The sequence below is a fragment of the Haplochromis burtoni genome, unplaced genomic scaffold (genome assembly GCF_018398535.1).
Source record: "Haplochromis burtoni strain Fernald_Lab_line unplaced genomic scaffold, NCSU_Asbu1 Contig_70, whole genome shotgun sequence".
Classification (NCBI taxonomy): domain Eukaryota; kingdom Metazoa; phylum Chordata; class Actinopteri; order Cichliformes; family Cichlidae; genus Haplochromis; species Haplochromis burtoni.
In genome coordinates, this window is record NW_024582431.1 from 1,254,525 (window position 1) to 1,273,137 (window position 18,613).

The window sequence follows — 18,613 nt, forward strand, 5'->3', positions numbered from 1 at the left end:
TCCTGTAAAGCGGAGAAGCAGGTGTCCTTATCATTCTCCATCACTTCCATTAAGTGTTAATGTTCACACTCTCTCTCTCCCCTCCTGCTTTTCCTCCTCATGCCTTGCCCTCCTCCTATTCAACCCTTTTCACACTTTCCCATTCCTTTCATCTCTCGCTCTCTCTCATTTGTAAATGCATTAGGACATGTGGGAATAGTGCGACAGCAGCACTGAGGTTATCAGGTGGGGGCATCTTGTTTGAGAACCTGCTTAAATCCCTGTCTGCCTCTCATGCGCTTGCTTCAGAGTGATGGTGGCGATAACTCTTTTTTTTGTCCAATCCTGGAATGCAGTCGTGTGGATAATGAATAACAACCTCTAACACCCTCAAGCCCCCCGTGTGCTGTGTGTATTTGTATGCGCATGGTGTTTGAGAAAGATGTTTACCTCACCCACGGTTTATCTGATGTTTTGCATAGCCAACCCCCTCACTGTTGTTGCTTCTGACTAAGTTATTCCTGGAAAGGGTTTGTAGATTTGGTGCTGGACTGGACTGATGCATATACAGACACACCTGTCAGCAGCTGATTTATGAACTCTTAAAACTAGGGGGAAAAAACATGACTGTTGTGCGCTTATTAGAATATTTGCTTCACTTTAAGAGGATTAATTGGGAGGAAAAACAGAACAAATCAGCGAGCTCCATTACCAGAAATTAGGTGTAGTTCCTCTGCCAAATTAGCATTACATAATATACTATTTGGGGAGGGGGTGTTTGTTTATTTATTTTCATTACAGCTGACTAGTCACAGACATGCACCAGTTTTCTGAGTCAACAGAGAAAGTTCACCATCCTGTTATTTTATCAGAATACTAAGATCAGCAAATGTTTGCAATTTCTTTTTATTATTACATATCTCTGTTGTGATTGTAGTAGACATCTGATGACTAAGATTTTGTGTGTTACAACCATTTAGTGAATATTTGAATGTTTGTGTTTACTTGTGTTCCTGTGTGTGTGTGCGTTTGTGTGTGTGTGTGTGTGTGCGTTTGTGTGTGTGTGCTACACAATGGCGCTGATTCCACAAGTCACTTCATTGATAAGTAATAATGCAGAACATTAACTGGGAACTGTTTTGGTGGAGATATCATCTGAATTTCAGGAGCGGGAACGCTCCTACCTTCACGCCCCCTCCGGCCTCAGCCTATAAAAGCCCCCCTCCTTCAATACCTGCTGTTCTCATTTTCATGCCCCACCCTTCCCCCTCATTTTTCCCTCTCTTCTCCTCTTCTCCTCTCTTCCTTTCCTTCATTCATTTCTCGTTAGTACATGGGGATCTGCCCGGCCCGAGAGCCGTCGCCAGTCCCCTTCGAGGCCTTCCCCAAACCGCAGCACCAGTCACACTTTCTCATCCCTCATCGCCCATCGTTACCGAGGATGTGGTCGCTGCTAGTGAAAAGAAAATAATTGGGTTGTTGATTCATTAGTCACCATATTTCAGTGACACAGAAACTTGTGTGAAGTGTTTATTTTTGTAAGGTAGCAACATTTTAGAATAGAATAGAATAATCCTTTAATTGTCCCACAAGGGGAAATTTGGTTGTAACAGCAGCCAAAAAGACACATATACAAACAAACAGTACACAGGACACAGAACAGAAACATACATAATTTTTCCTACATATTTACTTTTACATTTTCTTCTTAAGGAAGGAAAATGTGCCTTGCTCTGATGGAGATTTAGTAATTAATAATTACACTCCTGCACAATTTGTTTTGACAAAAAAACAATAAACTAAGACAAACCGTTTTCTACTCTTTTTAATTCGGTGCATATTTTTCTATCTATCCACTTTCTTAACTCCTTATCCAGTTCAGGGCCATGCTAGCCTGGAGCTTATCCCAACTGTCATGGGATAAGAGGTGGGGTACAACCTTGACTGGTCACCCATCTATCACAGAGAGAAAAGGACAGCCGCTTATGCTTCCAGGCAATTTAGAATCACTAATTAGCCTAATGAGAATGGAGCGATCCCACACAGGCGCAGGGACAACATCCACATACCAAACAAATAAAGATGCCAGGCAGCTGACAGTCTCAAATCCAGGGCCCTTTTGCTATGAGGCGATATTCATAACCACTGCACCACTGTTCCACTCGTGCTTAGTTTGCTTTAGAGTCATTCCTCAGTTTGTGCACAAGCTGCAGATGTGGTCAGAGTTTAAAACATCTGCATGCACCTCATTAAATATCAGTTCATGTTCCGTCCTCAGCATCCAAACACTTGCTACATACCTAACACTGAGTTTATGTTTAAATAAAAGCTGCTGCCTAAGCAGCCATGACATACTTTGGTTTGAAATACTTAAAAAGAGACAATTAATAAAATAATGTGAAGTTTTTCTCTGTAGAAGTATTTTGCCCGTTAGCAGAGAGAGTGTCTTGTTGCATAATGATGCTTTAAATAATTCACTCCATTCATCTCAGATATGTTTGTAAATGGGTAACCGGGTGTATCTGTTTGCAGTAGTTAGTGGCAATTTGTGAATTCTGTTCACATACTCCCACTAAAAGACGCATACATTAAGTTTTCGCATCATTACACCTGCATACTTAATCATAAACACTCAGCTCTGGAGGGTATAGCGTCTGTGCTGCCGGCAGTGCACCAGAGGGGAATTCAAGGGAGGCAAGTCATAAGCAACTGCTGTGGGGAGGCCTGCGGGGTCAAAGTTTCCCGTCAATCTGGCTCTGTTCACAGCACACACTCAGTTCAAAGTGCTTTGTATTGTAAGTCATTGTTAATTAATTTGATGCCGCTTGCGGAGCTGCATAGTCGTTTGGAGTCGGTTACAAAAAAAAAAAGAAACAGTCCCAAAACATGCTGCTCACGGTAGAGACTGTGTTAGAGCATTGGATCAGAACTTTTTTCATAAGTTGGTTCCTCTTCACAGTTGTGGATTTGTAAGAGAGGATTTCAGACTGTGCAGCATTACATAATTCACCGTGATGCTGATTCTACTCTTTGTTAAGGTTTAAAAAGATTCTCAGAAGTGCTCATTTTACTTGAAATATAGAGAAGCCACCATAATCAACGTGCCCCTGCTTATGTTTTACCCAGCTCCATCGAGGTCCTAGGTCAAGGGTTACAGTGAGATTCATACAGGAGGTGTTTAATGCAGGCAGACACACTTCTGGAAACTTCTGACCCTTCATTAATTGCTCTCCATCTGCGACTGCAACAATTACTGTCATCTGGGGGTTTCTTGTCAAGCTGCAGCTTTACCCGTTAATGAGTGGGTCAGTGAGTGCCTTTTGGGACAAAACCAAGTAGCTGGGGCAAAAACAGGAATTTAGCTGCCCTTCTGGCTTCCAGTTATGTGCGATATTCCTGAAAGTGCAAGTTAGTCACCCCTTCACATACAGTGTTCCAAGCTTTTTGAGAGGAGGAATGGATTTACCGTAGGCATGAGAGCTCAAATCAGGTTGCACACATGTTCCTCTACACCACTCTGCTTTCTGATTCTGGGGAAGCCGGGCCACTCGTGCAGCATCAGATGCACGGGCACTTAGAGTCAGTTTATCTTATCTCCTATTTTCAAATCGCGTGTGTGATTGATGCGGTTATTCTCCTGCGTGCTGGTGATAAATATGTTATTTCACGTGCATACTGTTTAGTCATGCCTACAAGCTATTATGCCACATTCTTCTTTCAAAGCACAGCACTCATCTGCAAACCTTTTCTGCTGTTAAATGAAAAGTTCATTCCACCGTGGTCTTTTCAATTCAACCACTGTTTCCTAGCCCAGACTGCACTGTATTCTTCACTGTTTTAGAGTAAAAGTCCCCAGTGTAAAAGAACCTACATGAGAACTGGCACGACTTGAACTAGTTCCCTAATTGCTGCAATATAGGCCAATCTATGCTTAATTCAGATTCAGCAGCCTTGCAGGCTCTTTGCTTAGGACTTTGTCTTAAAGTGAAACTCATTTTTTCTCTTTTGGGCCTTGTTGAAATACTGACAGCAGTTTGTGTGTGTTGCGTTTTTTTAATGTTTTTAGTCTTTCTGGGGGTTTGTGTGGAGCATGTCATAGCAAATGTCTAAAACGCGTGATGGATTGTTTGCCTGGTAACCCTCGGTTTTTAACGCTGCATCAAGTGTTGGGATTAAATGACATCATGTTGGTAAGAACACTTAATGTTTCCTGATGAGGGACACCCCTTTGAACTCAGCGTGACTTCTTCTGCCAGCCGCTCACTTTATCAGAACTAATTACCTCGAATCAAAGGTTGTCTGCATTTCACTATACTTGGTATTACAGAAGACGGCATCGGCTGCAGATTTTCTCTCGAGTGGAATGTAATATCATTTAAAAAAAACCAACACTCTGCATTTATTTATTATTTAAACACTTATCTTTTTATAATCTTATCACTTGTGATTTCTGCTTATTTGTTCAGGCACCTGTCTGCATGGTTTATAAGAACAAAAATGATTCACTTGTAAACATATTCCTCTGTTTCTGCAGCCCTTTTAGGAGGTCTTTGAGAAAGAAGCCAGAAAACCTCTGTTGTAGTAACCTGTTGTTTGGTAACTTCTTGTCTGTGACTCAGTTTAAAGGCCCACACAAGTTGTTAATGCGTGTTTTAGCCCGTTTACTAAAAGCGATGAATAACTCACTGCCGCCAGATTTTCTGGCTCTGGGCGTAGTTTTGGAGAAGCCTGTTGAAAGCGCATTATGTAATCCGTCACGATGAAATTTTCATTGCTTTTCTTTGTATTAAGACAGCACCTGACAAAGGATTTTTCTAGTTCACTAGTTGCCGTTAATTCATGCGGTTAGTTCACTTATTGTTGCTGATTGAACCAGACAAGTCATTTATTAACTTAATCATTTGGGAATACCAGAAAATTGTTTGAGTTTTTGAGAAAGTAGAGTTTATATATAGTAAGCACAGTACTACATTATGGAGAATTATTTAATAACTACCCTTTAAAGGCCACGTGCTGACAACACCTGAAAAAGCATTGGTAATCTTCATGTGTTGAGGTAACCAGCATGATTATCTAATGTGAGAGGGACTGACCAGGCCCACTGAAATCTTACATGTATATACTTACATGTTTTTCATGATAAGCTGTCTTTGAGGTTAATGAATAAAGTGCAAAAGTACTCACATCATCTTTTCAGGGATATCATTTATGGTCTCAAAATGATCACAGACTTGAATAAAGGGTTGATGTAAAGAAAAATGTCTATCTGTGGCTGATCTGTGGTCATATGAGCTGGTATACTGTACTGCTTAAAGCCTTGATTATACCAAGTTGTGGACATAGACATGGACAGCGGAGACACCATGGCTGAGTAGCTATTCCTATTATACTTATAATACTTATCCTATTATACTTACTTAAAGGTGTGCATGCATAACAGTTGATGGCTTAGATAAGACACACAAAAAACCAGACAGGGATTCGGACATCTGCACAGATCCTAGCGCAGACCGTCAAGTGAGGAAATTATTGTCTGTCATATCCCAACAGACCCTAACAGACTTGAGTGTGTTACATTAACACATTCTGAACTATTGTGGAACAGATCCTCTCCCTTAATTCCACATTGTGTTCACCAGCAATTTGCGCAGATCATATGCTTTCAGGTGCTGGAAAAACATTTTTTAAAAATGGTAAACAATGGCATTAAGACTCCTTACTGAAAAAAGCTGAGGATGGAAATGCTGTAGAAAGAACAGAATTAGAAAGCATTCACTAGAAAGTACTTTGTGTATATATGCACAATGGAGTGCAGAGATGCAGAACTGGATGATACGAGAAGAGAAGCTACGTGTGAGTAAATGCATCCACCATCTCATGGATTACTGGCCACCTGGCAGACCTGGCAGAGCGGTGCTCTGTCTGATTTGTCGATGTGTACTAAAGCAGCTGTGCAGAAAGGTCTCTGTGCTGTCTCCATTGCTGTTCACATTGTACACCTGCAGTTCATGGCAGATATAGAGATGCTGTAACAGTTCTGTAGTTGTTGGATGTTTATGTGGCAGAAGGAGGAGGGCAAAGAACTAGTTAATGATTTTGTGGAACTGTGTGGGAGGAACTGTCTGCTTCTTAATGTGAATAAGACCAGAAAGATGGTTATTGACTTCAGAAGGAAGAGAATGGCTTCATGACCCGTGTCCATCATGGGACAGGATACTGACGTAGTACAGATGTATAAGTACCTGGGCTGAACTGGAACACCAACACAGAGCCTATATACTAAAAGGGAATGAGCAGACTTTAGTTCCTAAGGAAGCTGAGAGCCTTCAATCTGTCAATCAAAACAAAGGTGATTATTTTTTTTATCAGTTAATTGTTGTGAGCACGGTGGACTTTGCTGTGGTTTGCTGGGAAATCATCATCAGGTGGTGACACCAACAGAACAAACTGATTAGTAAGGCCGGCTCTATTACTGGCTGCAAATTGGAACTTGTGGAGCTGGTGTAGCGAGGAGGTCACTGTTATCCATCATGGATAATCCTGACCACCCTCTGCACCACTTAAACTCTGTAATACACTATATTTGTCTGGCAGAGAGGCATGTCCCATATATTATTATCATTATTATAGATCCCCTTCCTGTGTTTTTGTCAGTGCCCCTGTCTCTAAATAATGTATCAAAGCAAGTCTGACTACATCTTCCCCTACCCTTCTCTGATAAATCAACCCAACACTCGTCTCCATCTGCTCCACCATGCCTATTTAAACTCATCCACCGTCACTACCTCTCCTAATCGCATCCTCACTATTATATCGGTCTCCCTCTCATTCAAACTCGTGTATTCTGACTTTCATTCCTCTTCTCTCCACCTTTGCAGACTCTCTTCCGCCTGCTCCCTACTCCAACTATAGATCGCAGTGTTGTCTGCAAACATCATAATCTACAAAGTTTTTTTCCTGACGTCATCTATAAATCTCTTCATCACCATTGCAAACAAGAAGGGGCCCAGAGCCGATCTTTGATGTAATGCTACTCCGCCTTTCACTCGAACCCATCTGTCACTCCTACTGCACACCTCACCACTCTCTTGCTGTCCTCATACATGTCCTGCTCCACACTCACGTACTTCTCAGCCGCTCCTGACTTCCTTATGCAGTACCACAGGTCCTCTCTTGGCACGCTGTGATATGCTTTCTCTAGATCCACAAAGACACAGTGCTCCTCCTGGCCTCCTCTAATAGCAAACATCACATTTGTTGGCTGAAGAAAAACATTTGATTAAAAACCAAACAAACTGACATTTTCTATTAGCATTGCTTATACTTGCTCGTTGTTTGAGTTTGATTTTTCATAACTGTTTAGGCTCCAGGGTAACACAATTGTGAAAAAGAAATGAAGATGATGTAATGGTTAGTACATTTTGTAATGCAAATTTAAAGACTTTGTAAGTTCATTTTCATAAACTCATTAAATGGATGAAAACCAACTGTAGCCAAAATCTCACTTATTGTAATTCCCAAGCAGTGAAGTCAAGTTGGTTAGTTACTTGTGACATCCACGAATGCAGAAATGTAGAATTTCTGTCAATTCAGAATAAAAGTTGGTGTGAGACTGTGCAGTAAATGTAATTAATACTGATCGTTCCAAAAAGCTGATGTATTAGCAATTTGTGCTCAAATGTTCAGTTCAATTCAATTTTATATACAGCGCCAAATCACAACAACAGTCACCTAAAGGTGTTTAGCGTTGTTTTTTGTGTCTGTTGTTTGAATTTGTTGTCATTCACCAGTCAACTCTGTGCACATTTGTGTGAAAAATCCGAGCTGGCCATGCTATGACCCGCCAACAATGCCAGGGTACAGAAATTCAGTGATTTTTCTTTTTTTTTTTTTTAAATCTTTGACATTAATCTACTGCTAGTAAACAAGTCTAAACCCTGTTTGCAAGCTGTAAAAAATTGTTGACGTTGCTCAAGTCTGTTTCTGCTTTATTGCCCAATTTAATTTATTAGACAAGTAATCAAAAACTAAATGCATTTCAATTACAGTAACTACAATAAGCTACATTGATGATGAAGAATAAAAACATTTATTCTTCATCATCAATGAAGAATAAATTCATTACAGGTCAACTAGTAATCTGTAACTTATTACAAAAAAAACAAACTTTTCCCAACAATGAATGGATGCACTGTTGACCTTTGCTGATTTTGATATTGACTGGGTTAAACTCTTGAGTTTGTTGCATTACAAGACTAGTTTTTGAATTGCCCCACATTCTTCAGATTCTGGTACAACGTGGAGTAGGCTTTTAAGACCCGATTAGTACAACAGTTAAGGAGTGTCAATCTAGCCGCAGTGCATTACCAAAGCCTGTCTGATCTGGCATTATGACTTTTCTTTACATTTATTTTCTTCCTGGAAAATAAATGTAAAGTAGGTTTCCTGGAAGTTTTGCAGATTTTTCGTTGACTGTAATGTATTTTGATGTCAAAATTAAGATTTTGGGTGTGATCCAGTCTCTATTCACGTAGGCTGTGGTATTAAGCAGTACTGCTGGCCTACAACTCCTGCAAACAAACAACTATGTCAGCTTCAGCTTGCTATATTTGGAAGTAGCACCAAAATGCGTTAGCCTCCAAATTTGACCTGTGCACAGCCATCCGAAGATATAGTAGAAATGAGACTGCACTACTATCCAAAAGGGGTTAAAACACACAAAAAGGTCTCTGTTGCTTTATAGTTGACATTTTATCAAGGGTTACTTTGAAGAGTAACAAGTGTGGAGATCTGACATGGAAGACTTTTGATATAAACCTCTGTAATCTCACGTCCTTGCTTCTGTATGGCAGATTTATTTGTTTGTGACAATGGGCTTTTTATGAACATCCAAAAATATGGTTTTTATCACTGTAGTCACTTGAGAAAAAGTCCCATATTGTACCAAGGAAGTGAGTGGGATAAACCTGAGGCACTTATTGTAGAAAGTATAGTGGTATTACTGTACTACTGTAAGGTCTCTTTCGGTCAGAACACATTGCACAGAAATCCAAACACTGTCATGTATTGTCTCTGGTGTTGGTGCAAACATCTATCTTGAGCACATTTTAAAAACCGCAGTTCTTTTTTCTCGACACTGCAGTGCATCTCACTTCACATCATTTCTACCTAGTAACTTGAGTGCAGACTCATTAGGGACTCATATAACTTCTGGTAGTCTCTGACGATGGCTGCTCCTGAAGGAATGGCTTTTGTAATTTTGTGTTGTTCGTGTAGTTAAGGAGCCGAATCTGCTTCCAGCGCATGTTGCCTAGGATCTGTAGCCATGAAAAAATTTGTTATTATGCAATCCAGAATGCAGCCACCCCCACGTTGCTTTTAATAAGCTGCTTCCCAAAACAGAGCTCATACTGCACCTGCCCGTTATTTCGTTAACAGATTATTTATTTAGACTTTGTAATTGACGTGGCCATGCAGGTATTACTGTAACAGGAGACTGAGGCTGAGAGGTGTATGATGTAACAGAACAGCCTCATGTTTTCATTTACTCTGTTGGCCTGGATTTAACTGTAAGTTACCCGAATGGAAGATGAGATATTTGCACTTACATCCATTTGTACTTAAATTTATTAATTTTGATAGGCCCTTTAATCCTCTTTAAACAAATGTGAAATGATCATCTCCATAGTGCAGATACTCTGATTTACAGCCTCTGTTTTGGGATTGTATAATCTAAGACTTTAGTGGGAGTAGAGAAATGAACTGTTGGCGTTAATCAATATTTTATCTGAATATTGGCATTTGCCAATATTTTTTTTGCTGCTAAATGTTCAAAGACCGATGATGATGATGATGATACACCAGAAAGACTTTGTGTTTCTGTCGTCCAAATGGCAGAATATAAAACACATGCATGCAGACACACAGACACAAAAAGGCACCAAATTTAACCAATTTATTGTTATAAGCCTAAAGTTTTGCTGTTATTAAATTCCAAGATTTTTAGAAGAAATTCTATTCTAAAGCAAGAAACCACTTAACCAAGACCCTTATCTTGTTGGAAAGACACTTAAAAGATGCTCTTTTTTTGCATTTGATGGCAAAAAGAGCAAAAATCGTCCTTAAGCTGATACTTGAAATGCCACCATTACATATTTAATATAAAAAAAATCCTTTATGTAGTCGTATGCAAAGTGTCATTCATTTTATCTCTGCTGAGAGGAACTGTTTGCTCTGACTGTGGTTATGTCTTTAAGATATTATCAGGGTAATTTGGGTGTTGTGCATGATGTCATTGTTATGAAATGACGGGAAATTGCTGCTATTAGTGTCGCCGTATGATGATTAGTAGGAGGAGAAGAGTGATGATGATGATCACTGTATTGCGGTAATCATTATGTCTTATTAGCAGGGGTTGAAATGTACAAATTTGTAACGCCGCCTCTACGTCAGTCTGTCCCACTGGAAGCTCTAGCAGGCTCTAGAGATGGCGTGCCATAATGAAACATGGAGATAGTGAGACTCCTCTTAATGAAAGCCATTAGCATTGATTAACTGGCATCCTACTGATTCTCTCATGTGGAGAAAAGTGGGAACTAGCTGCTACTACATCCTGGGTATAAATGTACAATGGGCTGATGCACTTAATGTATTAAAGACAAAAGAAGTTGAGGCTATAGAATAGCGCCTGGGACTAATATACAATTATGCTTTATATAATTAGGTTTTTCCAGTGATGCATTAATGTGCAAGCAGCTTTTTAGTGTCATAGTTATTTGATTTAAAATGTATTTTTTAATATACTTCTTATGGAAATGAATGAACAAATTATTGCTTCACATTGCTTGTTTTAAGCCTTATAGTCCAGATGACTTCTGGACTATAAGGCTGTATAGACTATAAGGACTATAAGGAAAAATCTTAAGAGCTGTTTTTACTGGGTTTGTTGTTTAAATGTGCTCTCATCTACCTAACAAATCAGTCCCATAGCATGGAAATGTTGTGGTTTTTTGTTTGCTTGTTTGCTCTCCTCTGGCATTAATGTATTGCCCAGTCTAAACATTTATTAGAGAAGTAGTGATCAAATATGAATCAACAAAGGAATCAAAACATCATGAAGGCTGCTAAAGGTGTCAGGTAATTGCAATTCACTATATTTAGTTTTAAAAAAAAGATGTTATGTACTTAAGTTTTGTTTTTTTGTGTTTTTATTTAATCTTTAATCACCAGGAAATTCCTTGAGATTAAAATCTTCTCTTCCAGGGAGACTTGGCCAAGAAAACATTGAGTAAAAGTACTTAGTTACATTCCAGCACTGCATTTTTTCTGTACAGAAGACTGTATCTTTTTCTGGTTTGTGTCTAACTTTGACTTGAGTAAAAAGAAAAATAAGGCCCATTCAGGCTGTGCCTCAGAGAGGGACAGAAGACTGCAGCTTGGTCAGCCTAGTAACCAGGCTCTGTGCAGCACACTAAAGGAAGCAGAGCCACTTGCTTGTGTAGCAAAGTCCCATCCCCCTCCTCCTACATTCCCTCTCTCCCTCTTCTCTCCATATTGTCCTCTTACCCATTTCCCTCAGTGTTATAAATTACAAACGACACAAACCTCCAGGCCTAATGCCCTGCTATGGATGCCTTCCAAGCTGCACTTTTTGGAGAGCCAAGAGGCTGGCTTCATTGATAACACCGGGCACACTGTCCGTCTCTCCATTTACTGGCAAGAGGAAAAGCCCAAGACGGGCCCTTCACAGGCCCGAAAGACACCAGCGCTTTTTACAATCAGCTGATGGAGCCTACTTTCCTGAGACTTAAGCAGTGGTAGTGTTTTTATTTCAGCTGGCAATGTGAAACACATCGATAATGATTAAAACGACAAAAAAGCACCGAGCATCAGGACCTCACACTTACTCTTATGGGATACCTTCTGATTTAATTATTAATTAAACTTTATAGATTTGTAAAAGTCTGTAGGAAAGTAATCAAAGTCATTTTGAGGGACATTTGGAAAATTCTCACACTGCTGTTTCAGTTTCTCAGAAATCAGCACCAGCCACTCATTAGCATTTATTAGCAAAAGCTAATGGGCCATGAGTGCATGTGACCATTTCGTGCCCTCACATTACCAAAGTTATATTAAAGAATAAACCCACTATGAAATGGAACCAAAAAACAACATTTTAATAACATTTACCCCGCATGACAAATATGATTGTTTTCCTTTTTTTCTTCTTCTCATAATTACCAATAACCTTAAACGTGGCAGCTCATGTTAGCTGAACTGAATGTAGGTTTCCAGTAGAGTCCAACTAATGTTTCAGCCAATACTAATCTATTAAAAGATTTTTTGGTATTTGCATGTTACCTAGCATGTAAAAATATATATTTTATAAACAGTTTCTGGTGTAGTTTTTCCAGCAGAGTGACTCAGAGTTCATTGTTTGAAATGCTCATAGCGCTGTCTGCTGACAGAAACAATGATAGAGACAAGGCAAATGATATAATTGTATAACTTAGCATTTTACCTTGTTCAGCTGATATTTATCTACTTATGTCAACTAGTTACAGCTTACCATATGCTATATCTATCTATCTATCTATCTATCTATCTATCTATCTATCTATCTATCTATCTATCTATCTATCTATCTATCTATCTATCTATCTATCTATCTATCTATCTATCTATCTATCTATCTATCTATCTATCTATCTATCTATCTATCTATAAGTAAATATACAATTATATACATACATATACATACATATATATATACATACATATACATACATATATATATACATATACATACATATATATATACATATACATACATATATATATACATACATATACATACATATATAATTGATTGCACCAATTTTCCCTGTTTGTGTAATCACACCTTAAAGGTCAATTTTGAGTCACAAAAGCTCTGATCGAGCATATGGTAAGCTGTAACTACTTGACATAAATGCTTTTATGGAAATCATAAAATAATTTTTCTGCAGGAAAAGTCCAAAATGTCTTTCGGGATACCAACAACAAGCACTCTGTGGCATTAACCATGATTCAGTAATCACGTGCAAAATTAAGTGCCCGTTGTGCTGTTGAAGCTATCAAGGTTAACAACCTTTTTGATCTGTTTTGCTGTCAGTATCTGAATTTTTTTACTGCCTTCGGATCAGTATTGAAATTGGAATGAGCCCCAAATATTGAGCCCCTGGTTTGCACCTACTTTCCGCTGCAGTCACAATAATAGGTTTGGTTTCTGCTTTCAATTTACACATTTTACCAGTTTTTCCACGTTTCAGTTGTTTTGCTCACTTGTTATCTTGTTGAAGAACGTGTCTTCAAGTTCAAGTGGCTTCACCTCTTTCATGCTTATACATTTGGATGTATCAAATCATAGAAGAACTCTGACTCAGGTTTTCACAATTATTTTGTACAAGCATGAAAACAGACAGAGTAAAACTTTTTTCCTCAAAGTGGCACAAATAACACAAAGGCATTTAAGTTGTCAAGACTGTTTTCAGTTCTGCATTCAAATGAAGAAACCAAGCAGGAAGAAATCAAATATCTGCCTATCTGACTTTGTTGTAAAGACGCAGATGCATTTTTAGGTCATTCAGGACTCTTGGTATGCGTGCGGTGGACCTTTTCCCTCTCTGGCGTCTCCCAACTAACAGCAAGAGAGGGAACTGCTAGTAGAGCCCCACTATGGGTTGCAGGCCCCAGCCACTGCTCCAGCTGACCCTTCGGGCCCAGATTCAGCCTCTAAGCTTTAACCCCATCCACAGCTGACTGTCCAGCTTGAATTATTATTCCTGTCCTGTGTGCTTCCACTGCAGATGGCTGTTTAATCAAAGCTTGAAGTTCTAATTTCTTGCTTTAGGGACACAGCCGAGTTTGTTGACTTTAGTAAAGTCATCGGAAAACCAAGTTTAGTGCAAAGTGTGACGTTATGACTTGTAATCATTAATGACAATTGACCTTAAGATGAGTGAAAGAGTTATTTATGACCATTGAAGTGTTACAGGGTCAAGGCCATAATCATTTAAAAAGAGTTATTTTAGATCATTTCTGGGAAATGCATTATTTTCATTGCCCTGGGTTTTCTTGAATAGTACCTTGGATTCTTGTTTGATTTCTTTTTGGTCCTAGTGTTGTTTTACTGTGAAGGTTAGTTTTCTGTTGTGTGTCCTTCTAGTTACTTCTTTATTTTCTTATTTGTTATTGTCTGCTCTATAGCAATTGTCTTCACTTGTTCCTGATTGTTTTCACCTGCGTTTTGATAATCAACCCCTTTGTATTCTTTCACAGAAAAAACAGAACTTTCTTCTGTGATATCATCTGATGTCATGCTTGACGGATATAAGCTATTGAGGTTTTTCATCCTTATTTATTTCACTTGTGCTTCTCATTATTTAATATTTAGCATTTTATCACTCACTCAGATTCCAGTCAGATAGGCCGAGAGAACAGTCAATGATTTTTTTGGGGCACCAGTGGTTACGATGGAAAATGTTACTATTTGACCATTTGGCAACTGGTTCTTGTTGGTTGCTAGTTGTCATTAGGTAACATTTGCTTGAGAAAACCTCTTTGTGATTGCTTTGGTCACTAGCGAATTGTCACCTTTGCCTGTAGTTTACATAGTCTTGTCTACAAACTTTCATTGGCTGCCAGCCAAGCAGTTGTAAAACTTGAAAAGGTGAAACACAAACTGTAATAAAAAAATCTTTACCTCCAGAGTAAATGTTGTAACTCAGTGTTGCAGAATGATGTTTCGAAAGGTGCAGCTTTTACTTTGAAAGCAGACAGTCTCTGGTTCCAGTTTGTGTTGCTCTTATCACAGTTTCACTATCATTCTTAAGAAATAGTTGACTAGTGTTTGCAAACAAGTCTGTGTCTTCTGCTAGCAACCTGAACAATCGCCCAGAGGATTTTAGTGCAGCAGCGTATGCCTCCAACAACCAGTCCAGTAAAAGATTTTTCCCCTGGTAACTGGTGGTTAGTGGTCTAACCATGTTCTAGACGAGGGGTCTCAAACTCCAGTCCTCGACGGTCGGTGTCCTGCAACTTTTCCATATCTCCCTGCTGCAACACACCTGAATAAAATTAGGAGGTCATTAGCAAGACTCTAGAATTTGACTGCATGCTGAAGTGGCAACCCCTAACCCTACTCAAGTAAATTTAAGTAAATGTAAGTGTTTGGAAAAATGTACTTCTAAAAGTACTTTTATTGGACCATGTTCATTTACTCATAAGCTGCTGTAACATGAATCAAATGGTTGAATTGCCATCTCAGCATGCAGTCAAGTTCTATAGTCTTGCTAATGACCTACTAATTTTAATCAGGTGTGTTGCAGCAGGGACACATGGAAAAATCTGCAGGACACCAGCCCTCGAGGACTGGAGTTTGAGACCCCTGTTCTAGACCCAGGTGAACGGGCCTTCAGGAATTGATTTCACTGGTGGTGGTTATGACTACAACCCAGAAACCATCCGCGATCTGGGAGTACACATTTTTCCCTCACAATCCTTAGTTTGTCAGATTGTTGGTAACTGGTCTATAGACCTGTGTGGCTGGGGCCTTATTCAGTTGACCCTATATGATTAAATGTCTAGCATCATATAGTTAGTGGTCATGTGGCTGCAAAACCTGAACATATAGTCCATTCTTGGACTTTGTTGTTATGCTTTGCTGATGAGCACTGCCATGTTTTGAGCTTGTGGCCTTTTTTTCTTTTGTACCATTAACACAATATGACTGGGAGGTACGGTGCAGTGGTACACCACCTCTGTTGGCACTGTAGCCTCACAGAAAGGAAGGTCTTCAGTCTGAATCTGCCAGCTGTCAGGAGCTTTTCTGTATGGAGATTGTATGCTCTCTCCGGGTACTCCAGCTTCCTCCCATATTTCAAAAACAAGCTTGTTAGGTTAGTTGGTGATTCTAAGTTGTCTGTAGGAGAGAATATAAGGGTGAATGCTTGCCTCTCTGTGGCAATCTGTCTAGGCTGCCTCTCCAACATGACAGTTATGACAGGCTCCAGCCCTCCTCCGACCCCAGCTTGGAAAAGCAGTTAAGAAGATAAATGGATATTCTTGGCCCAAACATTTAAATGAAAGCACTTCAAATGTGGAAAAAGTATGGAGAAATGATAAAAGCTATTTATGTGTTCGGTGTCATGGTGTATGGTAGCCTACCATACACCATGAAATAAGTCATTTTTAAACTATATAATATTTAAACAGGAGTGGAAAAACTCAGATGTTAAAATCACTTGACTGGAGTTCATGTTTACATATTTATGTATGCAGCAAAGTTTGAGAATCATCACTGATGATTCTGTGGAGGTAAGAAACACAGGGACCCGGGACGTTTTTGCAGGTTCTGTGTTTTCCTTCACATTCTTAAAGCTTATTGCAGAAAGAACAGGAGCTTTTTTATTCAGTACTTAGCTCATTGTAGCTTTAAGGATTTTGCCCTGTGGCTAATTGTTTTTATTGAGGCATTAATTATGAGTTTTAAAGCTCTGAGTACTCCATGCCAAGAAATGTGTGTTTTTATGCGTTTGACTAACTTGCTCTTTCTGTGTTAAAAATGAAGAGTGCATCTAATGATTCGACTGCTGGTGTGGCAATGGAATAAATTGATTCATTATTTTGATATTAATTTTTAAAGTTTAGCAATTTCTAACAGACATTTGATAAGTAGTCTAATAAAGTCACTGTGATTGCTCTAAACATGCTAGAGATTTATTGCATTATTGCATTGTCACACTTCATTACTGTATATACAAAGTATAAAAATTGTAGAAGAAATAGATTGAAAATTGAATGTTGTTCAAAAACAAAATACTACAGCAAATGATCTTTATCACACTGCCACCATTTGATTATTTAATTCTCTAATATGTTGATACTTACTGATCAGGTCTTGGTATTAGCATGCTATTAAGCACTTTCTATGTAAAGACAATTTTTCGCTCAGAAATGACCACAAAAATAATACAAAACAGTTTTTCTTTCATTTTTGCTTTTTTAAGATACCCTCAGTCCTCGTCATCCTTGTGTGATGTGCTAACCATTCAGCAGTTGCAACACTCACATAACAGAGCAGCACCTGACCGCAGACTCATTCATTTATCCGCACTGGTTTCCCATTGATGCCTCTCCTTATGACTGAGGCCCAGAGGAATCTCCACCCAGGGGACCTTTCAACAACAAACGCAGCCAGCTATGACAGCAAGCTGCTTCTCTGAATGAACAACAATGTCATTCCAGCAGTGTGTGTGTGGCTGTCCTGTATTTGTGTATGTGTGTGTGTAGTCAAACACCACTGGCTAGTAGCAGCAGAATGATCTTGTGACCAAGGCCACTTAGTGACGCTTTGGAGCTGGAAGTGGACTTAACGTTTGTCCATTGATTGATTTGTCCATGCTATTGCTTCGTTAGAAGACCTCCCAGTGCATCAGTGACTGAACACAAATGCTGAAATAGTTGTTTTTACCTAGAAATAAGTCTGTTTTAAGGTGCATTTCCACTTTGGTTGAGGTGCTGTCTCAATTCAGTAGCTTAGTAAACAATGTCACTGAGTGTATCAAGATTATTAGTTGTGAACAGGACAATATCTCTAAATTCCAGGCTGAAATATCTCAGATCTTGTGAAAGGCAATTTAAATAACCGACATTTAAAATAGGAAGGCGTCTATTTCAGTCTTTGCACTCGTTTGATCATATATTTGGTGTCCGCAAAAGAATAACTGTTTTGTTTTGCTGTTAAAATAATGCTAAACAGTAAAAATAGTAATTATAGTAGTCATTTTCAGTTTTGTGTGTCTGAGTTTGTGTTCACATGCAGTTGTATATTTGTCCATGCAAATGAATATTAGGTCTGTTTCTCAACTGTTTAGTTGATTGACTGGTAAATTACAGGGTAAGTGAGTCAGTCAGTGAGTCAATTGTTCAGGCCAGTGTTCATCTCTGTCCAAGTGACCCTGATTGTTTATATTTGTGACAGCTTTGGACCCGAATGTGCATACTGAAGATTATGATTGTTTGGGAAATGATTGTTGTTTTTAAAATCTGAAGCTGTTTCTCCTCATTTCCCCCACAGTTTCTTACAACATCACCCATTTGGAAGTTGATCAGTGATCAAAGTCAAAGCAGTTTGTTTTGTTAGTGAGAAAGCAAAGCATGCCTCATCCGGTGATAAATTTCCCAAATATCACATGTGCTGATGAGTATCTATAAAGGTTATTGTTATTAATTAAAAGAAACATGGGGTTAGTTGTAAGTTAAAAGGGTTGGTATAGTGAGCAAGGTCTTGTTTAGTAAAGAGGAAATCACAAAAATGGTTAGCATGGAGCTTTGGAGCAGAGTTGTCCATCTCACCCCTGAAGAAGAAAGCAGAATGTGGTTTTGTACTGTGAGCAGACCCAGATGTTCCCAATAACTGGTGAACTGACCACCTACTTGGCATCTGCAACACAAAACACAGAGACAGAAACTACTATATCAGTATATCTAAAATGAGGATTTTGTTTTGAAAAATATCTCCGTTAACATGAAAATGAAAAAAAAGAAAACACCTCAAGCGCTGTCAAGTGCATGCCAGAGCAACAGACGGCAA

At 39.0% G+C, this 18,613-nt stretch overlaps 1 protein-coding gene across 2 annotated transcripts in view; it reads left to right on the forward strand.

Annotated features, from left to right (window-relative positions):
• The window catches only part of cnnm2b (cyclin and CBS domain divalent metal cation transport mediator 2b), a 50,618-nt gene that overhangs the window by 2,608 nt on the left and 29,397 nt on the right, over positions 1-18,613 (forward strand). The window lies entirely within an intron of this gene.